The sequence below is a fragment of the Rhipicephalus sanguineus genome, chromosome 5 (genome assembly GCF_013339695.2).
Source record: "Rhipicephalus sanguineus isolate Rsan-2018 chromosome 5, BIME_Rsan_1.4, whole genome shotgun sequence".
NCBI lineage: Eukaryota > Metazoa > Arthropoda > Arachnida > Ixodida > Ixodidae > Rhipicephalus > Rhipicephalus sanguineus.
The window spans coordinates 78,687,535-78,704,958 of NC_051180.1; the positions used below are offsets into that span (position 1 = coordinate 78,687,535).

Here is a 17,424-nt window from a genome sequence, read left to right on the forward strand (position 1 = left end):
ACATACTTTACATAATGGAGATGCAGAGATGACATAAAGTACAATTCAATGTCACCTTACATATTCACAGGCTTTAGTGGTGTGTGGTGTAGTCCATAGAAAGTGTCACAGATCAAAATGGCTGCCCAGCAAAATGCACTTAGTGAGACTCTATTACACCGCACATCTTGCACAGATTCCGCCGCGTTACCTGGCGAGTATGAAGTATGCAAAGAGGGATGCATACAATATGCTCAGAGGCTCTTTATTTGCACCGATATGCAGGACATTTTCACATTCCATGCCACTGCACTTTTCTATTTTGTTACCACCTTTATCCTTCCATAGCCATAATTGGTAGTGAAGTTTGAATCCGGAAGTGTTCGAGCTGCTATATGAAAGCAAGTTTCAGGGGATCTGGGTGTTTCCAGGTATGATATGGAGTGGGCCACCTTCGTTTGTGTCTAGCAGCGGACCATCGACACCGACGTCGTCGACCCTGGACATCTGGACGAAGCTGCGCCAGATGAACAGAACGAGTCCAGCGCCGCCGAGTCGTCGGGCACGACTAGCAGAAATAGCTACAGCACGCCACCTTCACCGCACGACCCCGATACTACAATAACAGTCCTCTGAATGCCTCCTCCCCCCTTTCTCTCACCATACAGTGGTTGACATGGCCCTGTAATAATCAAGAAGAAGAAAAAACATGTCCTATTTTTTGTAAGTGCAGGATTGATATATGTGTACCATGAGTTGCTTCGAGCAATCTTCGAGTGCTTCCTCGGCCCCTGGAAGCACCCTTCTCCTCATTTGATTGTTTCGTTCAGTTTTGTTTAAATAGTTGTACAGAAGCAGCATCTGCCTTCATTCTTTCCATGTAACCTGTGTGAACATTCACCAGAATCTAACACTGTTTTATCAAACATGCCCTGTCACGTACCATTATATCTTCATAGGGGTACATGTGTTAGCTTCCTGCTTGATTTCCTTCCTCGCTGTTATCTGTGAAGGTACCTTGGCTGTGACCTATCGCCGGCTGAAATTATCACAGCACATCCCGTGCAGCAGGTGCCGTAGCCATTTTGTATCAATGACTTCTATCAAATCGGCCCCTAAACCACTCCAAAAACTGCCTATTCTGGTATTTCACATAACCTGCATGTTTCCCCTCGTGCAAAAGTGATGCTTTGAAGCATCACTGTTTGCACTGCATTGTTCACATGCAGCATAATTTGTTTCTTCTCACGAAAATCTGAGTTACACCAAGAGAATTGCTAAATCATTTATTCCCATAAAATGTACTTTTGAAACTTCTCATTAATCTGTGATGTAGGTTGAGTAGTAAAAGAGTAATTGAAGATAATACAAGTTCCATTTTCTGGCACTCATCTTATCATTTCTTCTCGAGCCTAATATCCTGCTTCTGCGCCTTTTTCACTTTTCACCCCGCGTTTAGAAAACACCGCCGATCGGTACTCGGATCCTGAGAACACCGAGCCAAACTTTACGGCACATTATGCAGCCTGGAAATTGAAAAATGCTCCAGGTCGTGACGCACTCTGACGAAGGGACGCACCTTCTTTCACCCTCTTGTCATCCCCCCCCTGCATAGCTTTCAGTGTGTTCGCTAGTACATAATGGAGAGAAAGCACTTGAAGGGTGCGACAAATCCCTGTAACTCCGCTTGAACTTGATGAATTCTAAACGTTTTGCGGCAATTGGTTTGTGAGGCAACAAGCTCTTTTAATGAATCCATGAATTCGTTCGGAAAAGTGTTGCAGGCCCCTTTAAAGGGCCAGTAACAACCTTCAGCTTTTTTTTACACCTCCAATATAAGCTCACTCATTTGCCAGAAGACCACAGCAATCACATTTTGCTAATATTGCAGTACTGCGTACCGCACAAATTCTCCGTTTCGAAAAACATTTCTACACCCCTCTCCAGCATCTTGTCCAGTCCTCTTCACCACTGAGTTACACAATGTGCCCATGGGCAGTGTTACAAGCACTGAGCTAGTCGATTGGTCCCCCGCCACTACGAAACTGTGGCTGGCCCTGTGTTGATACAGTTTTGGCCATGCAGTTGTTGCACGTATCACCTATTGTTTACCTTATCAGTGCCATGCACCGTGCTTCCTTCATCGCACTGCCTGGCAAGTGAATGACTTGAGCGACACGTGGACGAAGCCTTGCTTGGTCGTTGGCTGCAAGCAGATCACATAATCAACACAGTGTTATGATGCCCATGTGGGCGTAGTTGTGACAATGGGCTATGCCACCCCTCTGCACAGGCGAGAAGGGTGGAGACACGGAGCGAGAAACCAAAACAGTCATAGCAGCCACAAAAGGGTTGTTCTAATTTACTTTGAAACATTGGTGCCAGCACACCTGTGTGATGTCATGCCAATCAGAGTACTCTCAATGTGTTTGGGCCATCGTGGCTCAAACGCGAGGAGTATGAGGCGAGATGGCGCGCAAGCTGGTATACGAAATACGAAAGCTTACAGTGAACACAAGCATCGCGCCAGCGTCACTATACGCGTCACAAACTCAGATGAAGCGCTTTTCGAATATGCGTCCGAGTCGCCGACGGCGACAGAAGCAAAAACAAAGAAGTGAAGGGTGGGGAGACAGCAGGCGGTGGGGCGCCGCCGAGGGGAAAAAAATCACAAGGCGAAGTGGGGTATGCCGCCGCCGTAGTTTCGCACGACGGATCCAACGGCACAGCACCGCAGTTACGCGAATAGGACAACTTCGAAGCAACACAGTCTATATAACATAGAGTTATGTGCTATATAAGGACAGAATTGTAGTAGGCACGTTGCTTATAAATGTACCGTGCTTGTAATCAGCCAAGCCAGTTTAAAAATTCTGCTTAATTTTAAATTCGAGGCTCTGACTACTAATGTCCGAAGTTTGAAAAACAGCGCATAGGACGAAATCGTGCTCTATTTTGGAAAAAGACGAATTTCATTCCCATTCCATTCCATGCAAAATGCACTTAATTCCCTTCCCATTCCATTCCTGCAAGCGTTGTCCCCATTCCATTCAGAGTTCTCGAAAATGTGGAATGATTCCAGATTCAATACAATTCCGGAGTGGTAACTCCGCAACACTAATCTCCATACATACAGTTATACACCACGAGGCCCCACAGTTAAAAACTGCACTGGAAACTCGTAGTATACACTTATCGATGGGACTATAGCCCGAGCAGATGCCATCTCAATTCCCAATATGGCTTACCTCTGTGGTTACTTCCAGTGCAATGCCACTAGTACGTATTTTTCACACATTTTCTGGTGTACCAAAAGTGTGGAAAGTGCCTTTTTTTGATACTGTGGGATGCAAACTTACTGTTACAACTTTCTCTTAATCCTTATTTGCGTCATCCATCTTTTGAAGACTTTTTTTTCTCATCGCCACCTTAGTGTTGTGCAAATGTACTGTCTGTGTAAGTGGGTTTTACGCGAGATCCCCATCCTAATGAAATTGCATTACTTAATATTCTTCATGCTCCTTGACCCCACAGTGCACGAAGGTTGAACCGGATTACTCGAAGTGCTGGAGCACCGAACTCCACTTGTAGTACATGTGTACAATGTGCTAAGTGGAAATCCTCGCAAGGCTACTTGGCACAGTGTACACGATGGTCCTTTGCGTTCTTTGTACCAATAAACTTGCCCTGCCACATGGCAGCAGATATGTGGAGAACTGAATGATGTAATGATAAACTAAAGACGAGGCAACCATATTCATGAATGTTGGCAGATTTTGTCCCCCGTTGTCTCCAATTTCATGTGAGACCACTTCAACGTACATTTAATGAACTCCATGCTATTGGTGTGTGCCATCCTGCTCTAAAGATGCAACTTTCCAGATGTTTTTGTTACATTGAGGGTTAGCTGTAGTATACATGTACTGTCTGTGAATGAGTCATGGTTAACTATCAAACAAACTTCTTTAATGTAGGATTTTACTGCAGCTGTTTTTCATCTATTCCTTACGGTCATCACTGGGAATGGGCTGTTGATAAAGGTGTCAGTTACATTATTTCAATCTGAAGGGCTGCTAAATTCAATAAAATTTAGTCTCTTTAATACCAAGGAGAGTACAGGCAAAAGCATATGCTCTAACGATACAGTAATTACTTTGACGTCTCTCAATTGCATCATTACATTTCATTACTTGTGGTCTTTCAATCACTGAAACAATAGTTCTACATCTCGAAACTTGGTCACTATGGTGTTGATTAACATTTGATTCATCTTGTGCACTAGTTCTCATTTCTAGTCACTTCGAATGAATGACCTTACTCTGTTAAGTCCTCCACCGGTCGAAGCTTTCCGCACCTCACCTGGTGCTGCACTACCTCTGGCATTTCCCACCCAACTTTTGGTACTATTTATCTGGCCACTGCCTCATTCCACTTTATTTTTTACTCATACAAGGCTTTCAGCTTAACAGAAGCATCAGGGTGACGGCATGCCTTAAAATTATGAGCAGTAAGTATGCTGATACATGTTGCATTTTGTCTTTTTATTAAGAGAGCCAATTGACTGCTCAGATCACATATGCAAGGTCAGTAGCGGTTGCCTCCATTACGAGCAAGAAAATTCTTATGCCATTCCCGACCTAGGATGAAATTTTGGTACGTAAAACATGGTATAATGCTTTCAGTAAAATGGTTGTGGGCAGCAGTGCTCAGCACGTTGGACGTGAAATGGTGCCACACTGACCACATTGACTACACAGAAGGTTCAATGGCAGTGTTTTTCTTTTTCTTGCCTCCGCTGGACAAAACTGGAAAAGCAAGATATACAACAAACATGTACAGTGCCGTCCACTCTTAGGGTGAACACGGCTCAGCGTGGCCGCGCTCTGCGGAGCGCCAGTGCATCCAGCCAACGCCGGTGCTGGCACGCCCGTGATCGCTTCCCTGTAGTACAGCAAGAGGAGCACGTTCCCAAGCGTCTGCGCCGTTTCGTTTCGATGCGCAGAGCGCGGCCATGCTGATCCGTGTTCACCCTAAGAGTGGACGACACTGTACATTGACTCTGAGGGGGCACTTTCAGCTTTACTGTCAAAAAAGAAAAAAAAATGAAGGGTTGAATTTTCTATAATTTTATTGGGCTTCAAGTAGCACCTCTGACACCAATCAGTGCATTTTGCGTAGGTGGTTCAGTCGGCAACATTGTAGCCAAGCCACGCACCAGCCGCGGCAGCTACACCTTTTGCGGCAAGGGGAAGGCCTGCTGCACCCCAGCTCTGACAAATTGCAAACATGCTGCCTTTAGCCACGAAGCCACCCATGGTGGCCTGGGCAGCTGCAGCGAATGAGCCAGCTGCCACACCGGCGGCTCCGAAACCAGCTGCTGCAAGTATGGCGGGTGCAGCCACCAGTGCACCGGCTGCTCCCACTGCATGAGAAAAACACAATGGTGGAAAAGAAGTGCTTCCTTACTTGTTCCACTATAGCAGCGATTTCTGTGCCTGTTCCTGAAGCATACTCTAAGCACGTAGCTTTGCTTGTGTGCAGCACTTAGAGAAATAACTTAAGAGAAAATTATTCAAGCTGTAATAAGCAAATTACAGTTCTGTGACACCCCAACAAAGCCACTTCTATATACCACCCGGCACGTAGGTCTATATGGTGATAGGCCGCTGACCTGAAGGTCGTGGGATGGAATCCCGGCCACGGTGGCTGCATTTAGATGGAGGCAAAATGCTAGAGGTCCGTATGCTTAGATTTAGATGCATGTTAAAAAACACTAGGTGGCCAAAATTTCCGAAGCCCTCCACTATGCCATTTCTCATAATTATATTGTGGTCTTGGGACATAAAAGCACAAAAACTGTATTATAGCCACTCCTACTGAGAGAGGAGGATTGATATGAGTGAGCAAACATCTTAAAAAAATAAGTGGTCTAAAGCTCTTTAAGTGATCGCTCACACATTTTTGTCACACATTTTATACAAACAGATACATTACATGCAGTATACTGAAATTACCATCATTCGTGAACATGGGAAAAACAAAATATGGTACATAGCTTTAACAATTTCAGCTCAAATATTGTGGTAGAAATGTGTGAAATGCGACTACAGCAGCAAGCGGTGCCAGAGAACTCAACAGAGCATGGGGGACAACAAAAAAAAGCTAATTACTGGCACCGTTTGATGCTATAGTGAATAACCTCGTCCCGCAGTATGTCGCATGACTCTTGCTTCAAGCTGCTTCTGAAAACAAGATTGTTTCCTATACTGTCTACAACTGCCGCAGAAAAAACAACCATCGTTTTTAGGGTGAGAACAATTTTTCCATCACTCCTGCATCGCATAATTGGCCCACAATATTGCACAAGCAAGATTTCATGTAACTGTACCCAAATTACAACGGCTCACCCTGCATAAGTCTCCTCCACAGGCAATGGCAGCTTTGTAGTTATCTGGCAGACCAGGCTTGTAGCCAGAGGGGGTGCCCTAGGGTCCCAGGCTCACCCCGAAATTCTGATGGAGGGGGGTGTTTTACCGAAAATAAATAATAAAAATGGGTCTTTTTCTGAAATAGCCAAGGCTTTCAGCAACCGCCCCCCCCCCCCCCCCCCCCCAAAAAAAAAAGTATTCCTGGCTACGGGCCTGCGGCAGACACAGAAATCTACATAGGAGTCTATAGTTTACCCCTACTTATTCCTACAGGCTGTCGTGCTGCAGTGGTATTTAGTCGCTTGTCGTATCATTTAGGCCAGTAAGTCTATCAATAAAGTTTCGTGAGCAAGGTAATGGGTGAAAGAGAGCAAGCACCTACCCACTGCTCCTCCTACAGCAACAAGGGTTGCAGGATCGGCCATTTTGCTGCAAGAGAAAAGAACGGACAGTGCGATGCAAGCTTAATTAATAAGCAAGTGATGTTGATCTGGGTGTACAAAAAGCAAGCAGAACGTTGTCAATTAATGGTGTGTGCCATAGCATAAATTCTCACTCGGCACAGCTGATGGTGAGGCATGTGGCTTCCATAAGCAAAAAAAGAACAAAAAAGTTCTCCCTTTCACCACATTCATTCACCTGTCCTAGCCTCCAATATTTTTTTGTCTTCCCTTGCATAAACAGCCAATTATATGGAAATATTTTGTAGGAAGACAAAAAGTCATAATTGAAATGGAGCTCTTAAACTCTGAAAAAGAGTTTTGCACTGGTGGTCGGGGGTAGCTTATTTATTGGGTCAAATGTTTGCACCGCTAATGTTTGCACCCTCGTTGAAGTACTTTGAGCTTGATGAATGCCTCTCATAATTACGTAGGGTGCTGAACAATGCGTTCTCTTCTAGCTACACTGCATAGAAACCTGTGCAGCCCCAGAATTCAAGTTACGCCGCACTTGTTTCGCCAGCGAATATGTTTTGCAACGCACACGATTGTCGAGACTAAAAGAGCTCACTACAGGATACGCTCAAGTGCTGATAACATTCAACAGCCTTTGGCAGGCAGTTTAAATAGGAATCCAATGCCGGTGCACATGTAGGCCCGCGGCGTTTCTTTAACGGGGGAAAAAAGTGGGGAGGGGGGGGGCGGCGGTAAAACTACAGGCAATATTAAAGCTAGAAAACTATCATATAGTATGTCTTATGGTTTGTGTGTGTGTGAAAATGTTGCTTCCCTCAGGCATATAATTATACGATATTATTCGTTTGAAGGAGCAAGAAAGTAAACTAGTGGTATCTCCTTGCTTTGAAGGGGCCAGTTATACTCTAGTGGTGGCTATACAGTACGGGCACTGTCTGATATCCTAGGGATCGAATCCCGGCCGCGGCGGCTGCATTTTCGATGGAGGTGAAAATGTTTGAGGCCCGTGTACTCAGATTTAGGTGCACGTTAAAGAACCCCAGGTGGTCGAATTTTCCGGAGTTCTCCACTACGGCGTCTCTCATAATAATATTGTGGTTTTCGGAAGTTGAACCCCACATATTATATATTTATTATTTGTCTGATATCCTATCAAGTAATGCCCACTTAATCAAAATTATACATCACTATATAGAAGAAGCTTTGCCATTTAAAGCCATGGTATGACTCATTTTGATGGATCCAAACCGTTCTTTCAAGCGGGGTTTTTAAGATGTAATGGTCAGATCTTTATCATTATAATCATTTTCAACAGACCTTAGGACTGCAAGTACATTTACATGATGCGGAAACATCTAAAATTACTTTCATACCAGTTGCTGCACGAGCATAGGCGTGCGCAGGGTTCCCCATAAGGGGGGGCGGGCGAAGGTTCATCGCAGCGCCCCCCCCCCCTATGAAGTCAATGTACGAGGCAGATTTTGGGCCCACCCCCATTCTAAGGTGACTAGGGGGGGGGGGGGGGAATGTACGAGGCAGATTTTGCGCCCCCCTTTTAGGTGATTAGGGGGGGAGGCCGCCCCCCCCCCCTGTGCGCACGCCTATGTGCACGAGAATAAACTGTTGGCTCGTTACGGGGAAAAAAAAGTAACACTCGCAGCTGCAACACCATACGTCGCGTGCGCCCTTGTATGGAAGCGGGGCAATAAAAGTGTGTGGAAATACAAAACGTCGCTTAATATCACGGAGGTACCTTTATATATGCGTATTCTAAAAGAGCCAACGGCATAAATGAACGTTTTTGTCACTCAAAAAAGATGTCAAACCACACTTATTTCGTAGTTCTATAGTTTCGGATACGCGCTGGGCAATCTGCTCCCTGCGTGTCGGCGCACTTGCCCACACAGGACGATCTAAAAGCGGAAACATGAAAAGCCGTACTACCTTTCGTGTCTCGGAGGTTTTTGTACCCGCAGGTAACCGATGCTATGAAGAGTGTTTTTGAAGACAACGCGTTACGCTTTGCAATGGCGAGCTTCGTGCGCCCTGCCCGACGGCGACCAACCAAACACCCAGAGTAAGGAAACTGCACGACTGCACACTCTATATAAAACTATAATAAAACTATGATAAAACAGTAGCGGTGGCGTTGTCAACTAAAATGTGTGATCGAGGAATGGCGCTGGTAAACTCAAAATTCTTTAATTTTTGTAAATATTATAACACTATGTCCGTTATTTCATTTGACTAGTGAGTTTTAAGGCCGGCTTACACGGTTCAAAAGGTTGAGCCCACGTAAATAACAACCCCTAGCGGCCTAGCCTGTGCCACTTGAAGTAGAATAGTACGGCGCTTTGCTTCGCCAAGGCTCAAAACGTTCCCAACAGCTCTCAGGTTACCACCGCTTTTCGCCAGATGGCAGAAGCGGTGTCGCGAGCATAGAGTTACTGTATATGCTACCTTTATAGCATATACAGTAACTCTACGCGAGCACACTGCGCGAAAGATCAAACGATATCTTTAAATGTTAAGCATTTCACTTTTCTTGGTGGACCAAAGAGCTCTTTGAATCTATCTATCTATCTATCTATCTATCTATCTATCTATCTATCTATCTATCTATCTATCTATCTATCTATCTATCTATCTATCTATCTATCTATCTATCAAGCCGCCTACGGCATTGTGCCCTAATTGTGCTCACGCGGCCATTTCATCACCAAAATTGGCATGGCATGTCATGAGTGTATGACGAACATAGATGACAGGTCGCAACATTAAAATCATGACATGCATGTCATGTACAGCATATTTTACATGACACGCTCTCGGTGCGCTCGCGGCCGTTTCATTAAATAAATATATACCGAAATTTGTATGGCGCGTGTCACGAGTGTATGACGAACATAAATGACAGGAAAATCATGACATGCATCTCATGTACGACGTGCTTTACATGAGGCGATCTCTGTGCGCTTGCGGCCGTTTCAATAAATGGATATATATCGAAATTTGTATGGCGCGTGTCATGAGTGTATGACGAAATAATAATAAAGGTTCGTGTAACATTTAAGTCATGACATGCTTTACATGACACTCGCTGCGCTCGCGGCCGTTTCATTAAGTGAATATATACCGAAATTGGTATGTCACCTGACATGAGCGTATACGACGAACACAAATGACAGGTCGCATAGCATGAACATTATGACATGCATGTCATGTGAGACATGATTTACATGACGCTGTCCTTGTGCGCACGCTGCTGTTTCATTAACATATACCAAAATTGGTACGGCGCACGATATGAGTGTATAACGAACGTAAATGACAGGTGGTGACATGAAAATCATGACATTGATGTCATGTAAGGCATGCTTTACGTGACACGCTCCCTGTGCACTCGCGGCCGTTTCATTAACTGGATAGCTTCCAAAGTTGTTATGGCGCATGAAATGAGTGTATGACGAACAAAAATGACAGGTCATGACATGAAAATCATGACATGCACGTAATGTACGGCGTACTTTACATGACGCGTTCTTAGTGCGCTCGCGGTCATTTCGTTAAATGGATATGTTATTGTTACCAAAATTGATATGGCGTGACATGAGGGTATGAAGAACATAAATGATAGGTCGTGTACTATGAAAATCATGGCATGCATGTCATGTATGGCATGATTTACATGACACTGTCCTGGTGCGCTCGCGTCCGTTTTATTACCTGGATATGTACGAAAATTGGTATAGCGCACGACAAGAGCGCATGACGACATAAATAAGTCGTAGCATGAAAATCATGACATTCATGCCATGTACAGCGTGATTTACATGACACGTTCTTGGTGCGCTCGCGGCCGTTTCATTGCCTGGATATGTTCCAAAATTGGTATGGCGCATGAAATGAGTGTATGACGAACAAAAATGACAGATGGTGACATGAAAATCATGACATGCATGTCATGTACTGCGTGCTTTGCATGACGCGTTCTGAGTGCGCTCGCGGTCATTTCATTAAATGGATATGTTACCAAAATTGATATGGCATGACAGAACATAAATGACAGGTCGTGTACTATGAAAACCATGACATGCATGTCGTGCACGGCATGATTTACATGACGCTGTCCTGGTGCGCTCGCGCCCGTTTCATTACCTGGATAAGTACCAAAACGCATGACAAGAGTGCATGACGAACATAAATAAAAAGTCGTAGCATGATAATAATGACATGCATGCCATGTACGTCATGATTGCCACCCCGTGCGCTCCGTGTGCCACCCCCTGGCTATGCCACTGGTACCTAATTATCACTTATGTATGACAAGTATTTAAAACCTGTCAATTTCGAACTATACTGTAAGGGCAGGGACCTTCGTAAAGCCGCTAAAACAGCGGCCCTTTGCACCTCCCGTCTTAGTTCAAAGATGAATGATGTAATTAAGGAATGAAGTGAAATGGAAGTCTCTAATTACCGTTGATTAGGGCAAATGTGGCAATTACGCTAGTTCGAGGAAAGATATTGGAGGCGAGCGCAATTTTACGCGATTTTAATAGCGCTCTCTGTCGCCGAGGTGTTTATCGAAAAGTCTTCACTTTTTTTCCCTTTTCAATTGGAAACTAAAGTACGGAGACAAACCTCTCATTATGTGTTGCCACAAAACCCGCCTCAACTCTGCGCGCCATATGCATTCGACGTTGCAGGCCGTTATGGGTGTGGAAGAGAAGGATAATACGGGACTACCCATATGGCTGCTTCACAGTTGTTTAGAGGGACAACGTGCCATTATCCATTGGCGCTTGGCTCCAATCGTTAAGCCCAACCCTTTATTTCTCGTTCGCTGAGCGAGAAAGCTGAGTTTAGACCGCCGCATCGCGTTAGCAAACCGCCGAGTGCTCTTCATCGGATATGTCGCGCTCCCCAGGCTGTTGCCTTAAAACCGCGCAGCGTGTGAAGAAAGGAATTCCTTCACGTGTAATTCGAATGTTGCGGGTTCGTATCCCACCGACGTAAGGGGTGTTTCTTCGTCCGCTTTGGTTCATTTCAATTTGCGTCATGTACTACACTGCATTTGGGGGTAACAATTAGTGTATCCTACGCTTTTTACCCGCCACGGTGGTCCCGGCCGCGGAGGCAGCATTTTCGATGGAGGCGAAAATGCCTGACGCCCGTGTACTTAGATTTAGGTGCACGTTAAAGAACCCTAGGTAGTTGAAATTTCCGGAGCCCTCCACTATACGGCGTCCCTCATAATCATATGGTAGTTTTGAGACGTTAAACCCCAACAACAATTATTATTATTATCCCCTATCCTTTTCTTGGCCTAGTTTTCGGTTGGATTCATTTGGTCACGTGCTGAAAATGTGCAAATCCGTGGTCAAGTTCTTTTTTTTTTTTTTTGGTACAAGACCAAATCTGCAAGCAAGCGGACAGTAACAAAAAGCGCGCAGTAACAAGGAACTCAGAACACAGAGGGTTATCGGCGAAATTATGTTATGTTGCGGTTTAGCGTCCCAAAACCACGATATGATGATGAGGGACGCCGTAGTGGAGGGCTTCGGAAATTTCGACCACCTATCGGGTTCTTTAACGTGCACCTAAATCTCAGTACAAGGGCAATCGGCGAAATTCCTTGACCGCGTAATTGTACGCCGTTTTAAAATCTCACAGCTAACACAACACGGTTTCGAATAAATGCAGCGACAGAGTGTTCAATCGTGTGATGTGCCCCCTTACAAGTCGTCTATCCAGTATTGAGCGCTGCAGTGTGAAAAACCAAAGCTTCCACGGCAGCATAGGCGTGCGCAGCGTTCCCCTTCAGGGGTGGAGAGAAGGGGGCGAAGGTTAATCGCAGCGCACCCCTCCCTATTAAGTCAAAGTAAGGGGCAGACTTTGCGCCCCCCCCCCCTTAGGTGACTAGGGGGGCCCGCCCCCCTGCCCCCTCTGTGCGCACGCCTATGCACGGCAGTATCACCGCATCTTGAATAAAATTAGATGTAGACGAAATTATTCAAGACTTGCTGCCTTGGCTTATTTGAGCAGTGTGGCAACCACGCTAAAGCAACTAACGAGTCATTGTCCTTCTTGCTTTAGAGTGAATGCGCACTTCAGTGAATGAAACACCATTCTATACTGCACACTTCCTTAGTGTGCCCATCTCAGCCACATGCCAACCAGACCTGCTCTTATGCATTAGACGCCCCATTACATCCGTACTAGCCGAGTTAGTTGCCCTGTGCGATGGTCTTGCTGCACTTCAACCGCTCGTCGAGATGCAACACCCATCAAGTGTGATCCTTTACACGGACTCGACGCAAGTGGTGCGCGCACTCCGTCGCGTAGACTTTTCTGTGGGTGTAGCAGTGCAATTTCACTGTTGTGCTGCAGTTTATTTGTGCTCTGTTCGAGTATGTTGGATTCGCTGGTCTAGTGTTCTGGCTCATGCCGCGGCAGATGCCGCATGCCATCCTGTAACCATCATGTACACCTTACCTCTGCTCCTGCTGCCACCTTCTGACACTGTGGACATTCACAAGAAAATCTTCGGCGCACCACGCGAGCTCTCATACCTCCGCGTGGTCATGACCTCCCGAGTGGACTTACTCGTCAAGAGGAGGTATCGCTCCGAAGAGTTCGCGTGAGTGCGGCTGTGACACCTTCAATCCGCACTAAGTGGGGCTACACCGACACAACTTCAAGCTGCCCATTTTGTCCTGCGCCGGTGCGGGACGCAGACCTGAGCCACCTCTTGTGGACATGCCCTGGGCTACAAGCGGCTCTTCGACGCCACTGCGGCGTGCAGGACTTCAGCACACCAGGCCACCGGACTCGCAGCGATGGATATACGGTTAGAACCATAGGTCCCTCCTGGACTTCATGGAGGAAACACAACTGCACCATTTTGTGTAATGTGTATTGATGCCGCAGGGCAAACTAACGCAATAAAAAAAGAAACACCAAGTTGTGAAGTGCGGATCATGCGTACAACGACGGCCAATAATGAACCGTTCTTTCTCGTTGAACGCCTCGTGTTCTCCATATTCCGTTGTCTGAATAAAAAATCACACCATCTCCCGCTAAAGGGGACCATGAGGCGATGCGAAGCAGCGTTTCGGCATGTAGAGCCTGCGTTTCAGAGGGGGAGAGAGAGGGAAAGGGGACAGGGGAGAGGAGATGAGGAGGGGAAAGGGGAGAGGGAGAGGAGGTGTGTGGAGAGGGCTTGCGCATGCGCAGTAAGGGTGGTCACGCCGCACACCACCACCGGATTGAACTCCGCTATAAGATGCTTCACATCTAATATAGTTGCGTACTTGTGAGAATACTGCACTGTTTTATAGAGTAGCAGTAATAAATATCCTCCAGAGAGGGTCATTCGATGCGGCGTAGTTGGGGGTGCGCGGAACGGCGGAAGTAGGTCAGCATTTTAACTGCATCTCGGGCTTGAGCGCGCTCGCTTCGGTGCTGAAAAAAAAAATCACAGCATATCCACGTGGTGAATGATGATGAGTGAGGCGAAGCGAACACGCGCCGCAGCACGGCGATGGCATTGGCGCGAGCGTGGTCCTTCTTGATGGAAGATATTGTGCCTAGATTGTTTGAGAACCACAATCTGTTGCACACACCGCAACTATGGCCGAAACTGTTATCAAGGAAGTCCCACTGGAAGCGCGCGTCGGCGCCTTCGCGCAGAGCCCGCCTGATGCGTTTTGCAGCCACTTCACGTGCTCGCACAGCCTCGGGCTCTGCCTACCGGTACGCGCGCTTTCTCGCCGCTTCACGGTCCTTCACATTTTGAAGATCCGATTCGCGCCGCAGCCGTGCAGCTTCGGCCTCGCGGGCTCGAACGGCGGGGTCTTCGCGCCGCAGCCGTGCAGCTTGTCGAGCAGCTTCGGCTTTACGGGCTCGAACGGCGGAATCTGCTTCGCGGCGTCGACGTGCAGCTTCGGCCTCGCGGGCTCTCACCTCAGGATTCTGTCAGCGAGCGCGCGCTGCCGCCGCCTTCCGTGTCCTCCGTTCCGCAGCCTTGTCTTCCATCTGGCGACTCCGAGCTAAAGAGAAGTTGTTGTTGTTGTCCTCTGTGCATGGCTCACACCCAGTGCAGGGGATTGTTCGAGTAGCGGGTGAATTTCGCTAATATTAGCTTAAGGGTGTCGTTCGTAGGAGCTCTAAAAGAATGTCTATTTAAATTCTGCCTGTGTTAAATATTTCATTGCCAATAATTGAAACATCAATTCATTATATTAGTTAATAATCGCTAAAGAGAAAGCGTGCCAAGTGTGTCACTCGTCAACGTCGTCGTCTTCTTCTACTGCATACCAGAACGCGCGCTTCTCACGAGCTAGAGGTGGCTACTACAACGTTACAAACGGAGGATGGACAGACCCACGGCATAAGGAGCTTCGCCCCTGAAAGGATATGTCTTTGCGGTGTCTATTCTCTCCCTTTGTTTGTGTGTGTATGTTTGTCACGCAGGGAAACTTTGTAGGCGTCACATATAACGTGTCTAATTAACAGATAATAAAACGGGAGTTTAGCCATTTTTCTATGATTACTGTAACACACACACACACGCACACACACACACACACACACACACGCATGCACGCACGCACGCACGCACGCACCCCCCCCCCCCCCCCCCCCCCACACACACACACACACACACACACACACACACACCTTAACTTATTTAGCGCATCACCCCTATATCATCACACTTCCGCCTTCCCAACACAAACTTCGTCAGTTAGAATACCGCAAATGTCCGCAAAATGGGCATGTTAATGTTTTTGAGTGCTTTTAAGTCGCACTACAGCAGATTCGCTGTAAAGAGGCCTTTTAAGGCCACCAGTGCTCTGCATAGGAGTGCATATAAATGGTGCGAATGAGAACAGCAACTGCCTGCATCTTTAAGCGTTTAAGCAGGTGCGGTTTAAAGAATCTCCATATTTGCTCGTAGTTAATTTTTCTTTTCTTCTCAACCGGGCTATGCGAAACTGTAAAATATAGGCTCTCAGTCTTCTTCATAAGCTTCAGATTCCCAGTAACCTTCAAATGTAGAATGATTGAATACCGAATCAGGAACATGCTTCCAAACATCATAAAATCCAATTCCTCGCTTGAAATGCAATATATTGGAGATTACGTCTTCCTGGCATTTTCTTCCACGCGCTTGCTTAACCGAGTTTGATTTGTGGCTCAATAAACATGGGTCCATCTCGAAGGCAGTGTTGTCCATGTACGTAGTCACTGAGTCGCGTGACCTCATCTACAGTATTTACTTGCGTACTACCAGCACTCGTTAACACTGTATAATCTTGGCTAAACGGTGGCTAATGTCGACTGTTGTTGGCTATGTGCCGTTATAACACCTACATTACCTTCATTAATTCTCATTTCAATGATTCAGTTGTCAATTAATTTTTTAAACTCAAATCAGATAAGCGACCGCACGATCGCAGCATTTCTCTAACCTGCAGCGAAAACCTGAGGTAAAGCTTCTTATATAGTTCAATTAGATGTTCAAGCGCGCGCCATGCAACGCAACCGTCGCCTTGCAGCGTCTCATTAGTCATTAAGCGTGCTTCTAATTAAGCCACCAGAGTTTCTCAGAACCTCGTCACTGCCCGTTCTTTACTCGTCCGGCATTAGCGGCCCGAAGAGCTGTTTTCAACTTTGATTGTGTGTGCTGCTCGCGAGAGACAAATTCCGGAGTCGGAGACGGTATACGTGCTCAACACAGTGCTAGAGGCGCTTTCGGGAACAGCGGTTATCCTGGCCAGGTTCGCGGGCTTTCATCAAGATTTATTAGACGTAGAGGCGTGCGCTCTGTGGACGAGCATTTGAGCGGAACGCGTGAATATTCAACGTGCATATTCAAATAGAGCTGAAGCTGCATAAATTAATTTTCGTGATATCACCGTCTCGTAGATATCACACGTACACTTGTAGACTGCCAGAGAAAGCAAGACTACCTCTTTAATGATGTCTAGAAAGGTCGGTCATAAAACTTCGACATGCCTTTCCAACACTCTTAATCAGGTCCAGGTTAAATGCTGGCTATATCCAGGAAACCAGACGAAAAATGTCCGGTTTCGTGGCTACATCTAGCACTTTAAGCGGGACCTGATTAAGAGTGAACTTCTGGTTAATTATTACGAATAACGAAAACGCACAATCAAGGAAACACTGCATCCCCTCTTCCGCCTCCTCCCCCACACGCACGCACACACGAACGCACGCATACAAACGCACGTACGCCAAATCAGGTCACATAACGCACCAATCAGGGGCGTAGCCAGAAATTTTTTTCGGGGGGTGGGGGGTTCAACCATACTTTATGAATGTTCGTGCGTACGTTTGTATGTGTTCGTGTATATATACGCAAGCAAAACTGAAAAATTTCAGTTTTGCTTCCCCCCACCTTGGCTACGCCCCTGGCACCAATTCTTAAAAGCAAGGCCTCGTAGATGCCTGTCTTACGAATTGTGCCGATGTAGGGTAATGTCACAAAAGTGCTCGGTATGCTTAACCATGACATATTATTAGCCAAATTAGAGAGAGAGAGAAACAACTTTTATTGAAACGGCAAGTGTCGG

General features: G+C 46.3%; 1 protein-coding gene and 1 long non-coding RNA gene across 3 annotated transcripts in view; both read right to left on the reverse strand.

Moving 5' to 3' along the window:
• Positions 1–17,424, reverse strand: part of LOC119393821 (interferon alpha-inducible protein 27-like protein 2A) — a 108,349-nt gene that overhangs the window by 65,295 nt on the left and 25,630 nt on the right. The window lies entirely within an intron of this gene.
• On the reverse strand, positions 5,038–8,966 carry LOC119393823 (uncharacterized). Of its 2 annotated transcripts, XR_007416378.1 has the most exons (4): positions 8,949–8,966; positions 8,768–8,917; positions 6,790–6,836; positions 5,038–5,401 (listed from the first exon to the last, which is right to left on the reverse strand). It is a non-coding gene; the product is annotated as an uncharacterized LOC119393823 (long non-coding RNA). The 2 variants fall into 2 exon arrangements; XR_005184001.2 differs by lacking the exon at positions 8,949–8,966 and having other exon boundaries at positions 8,768–8,924.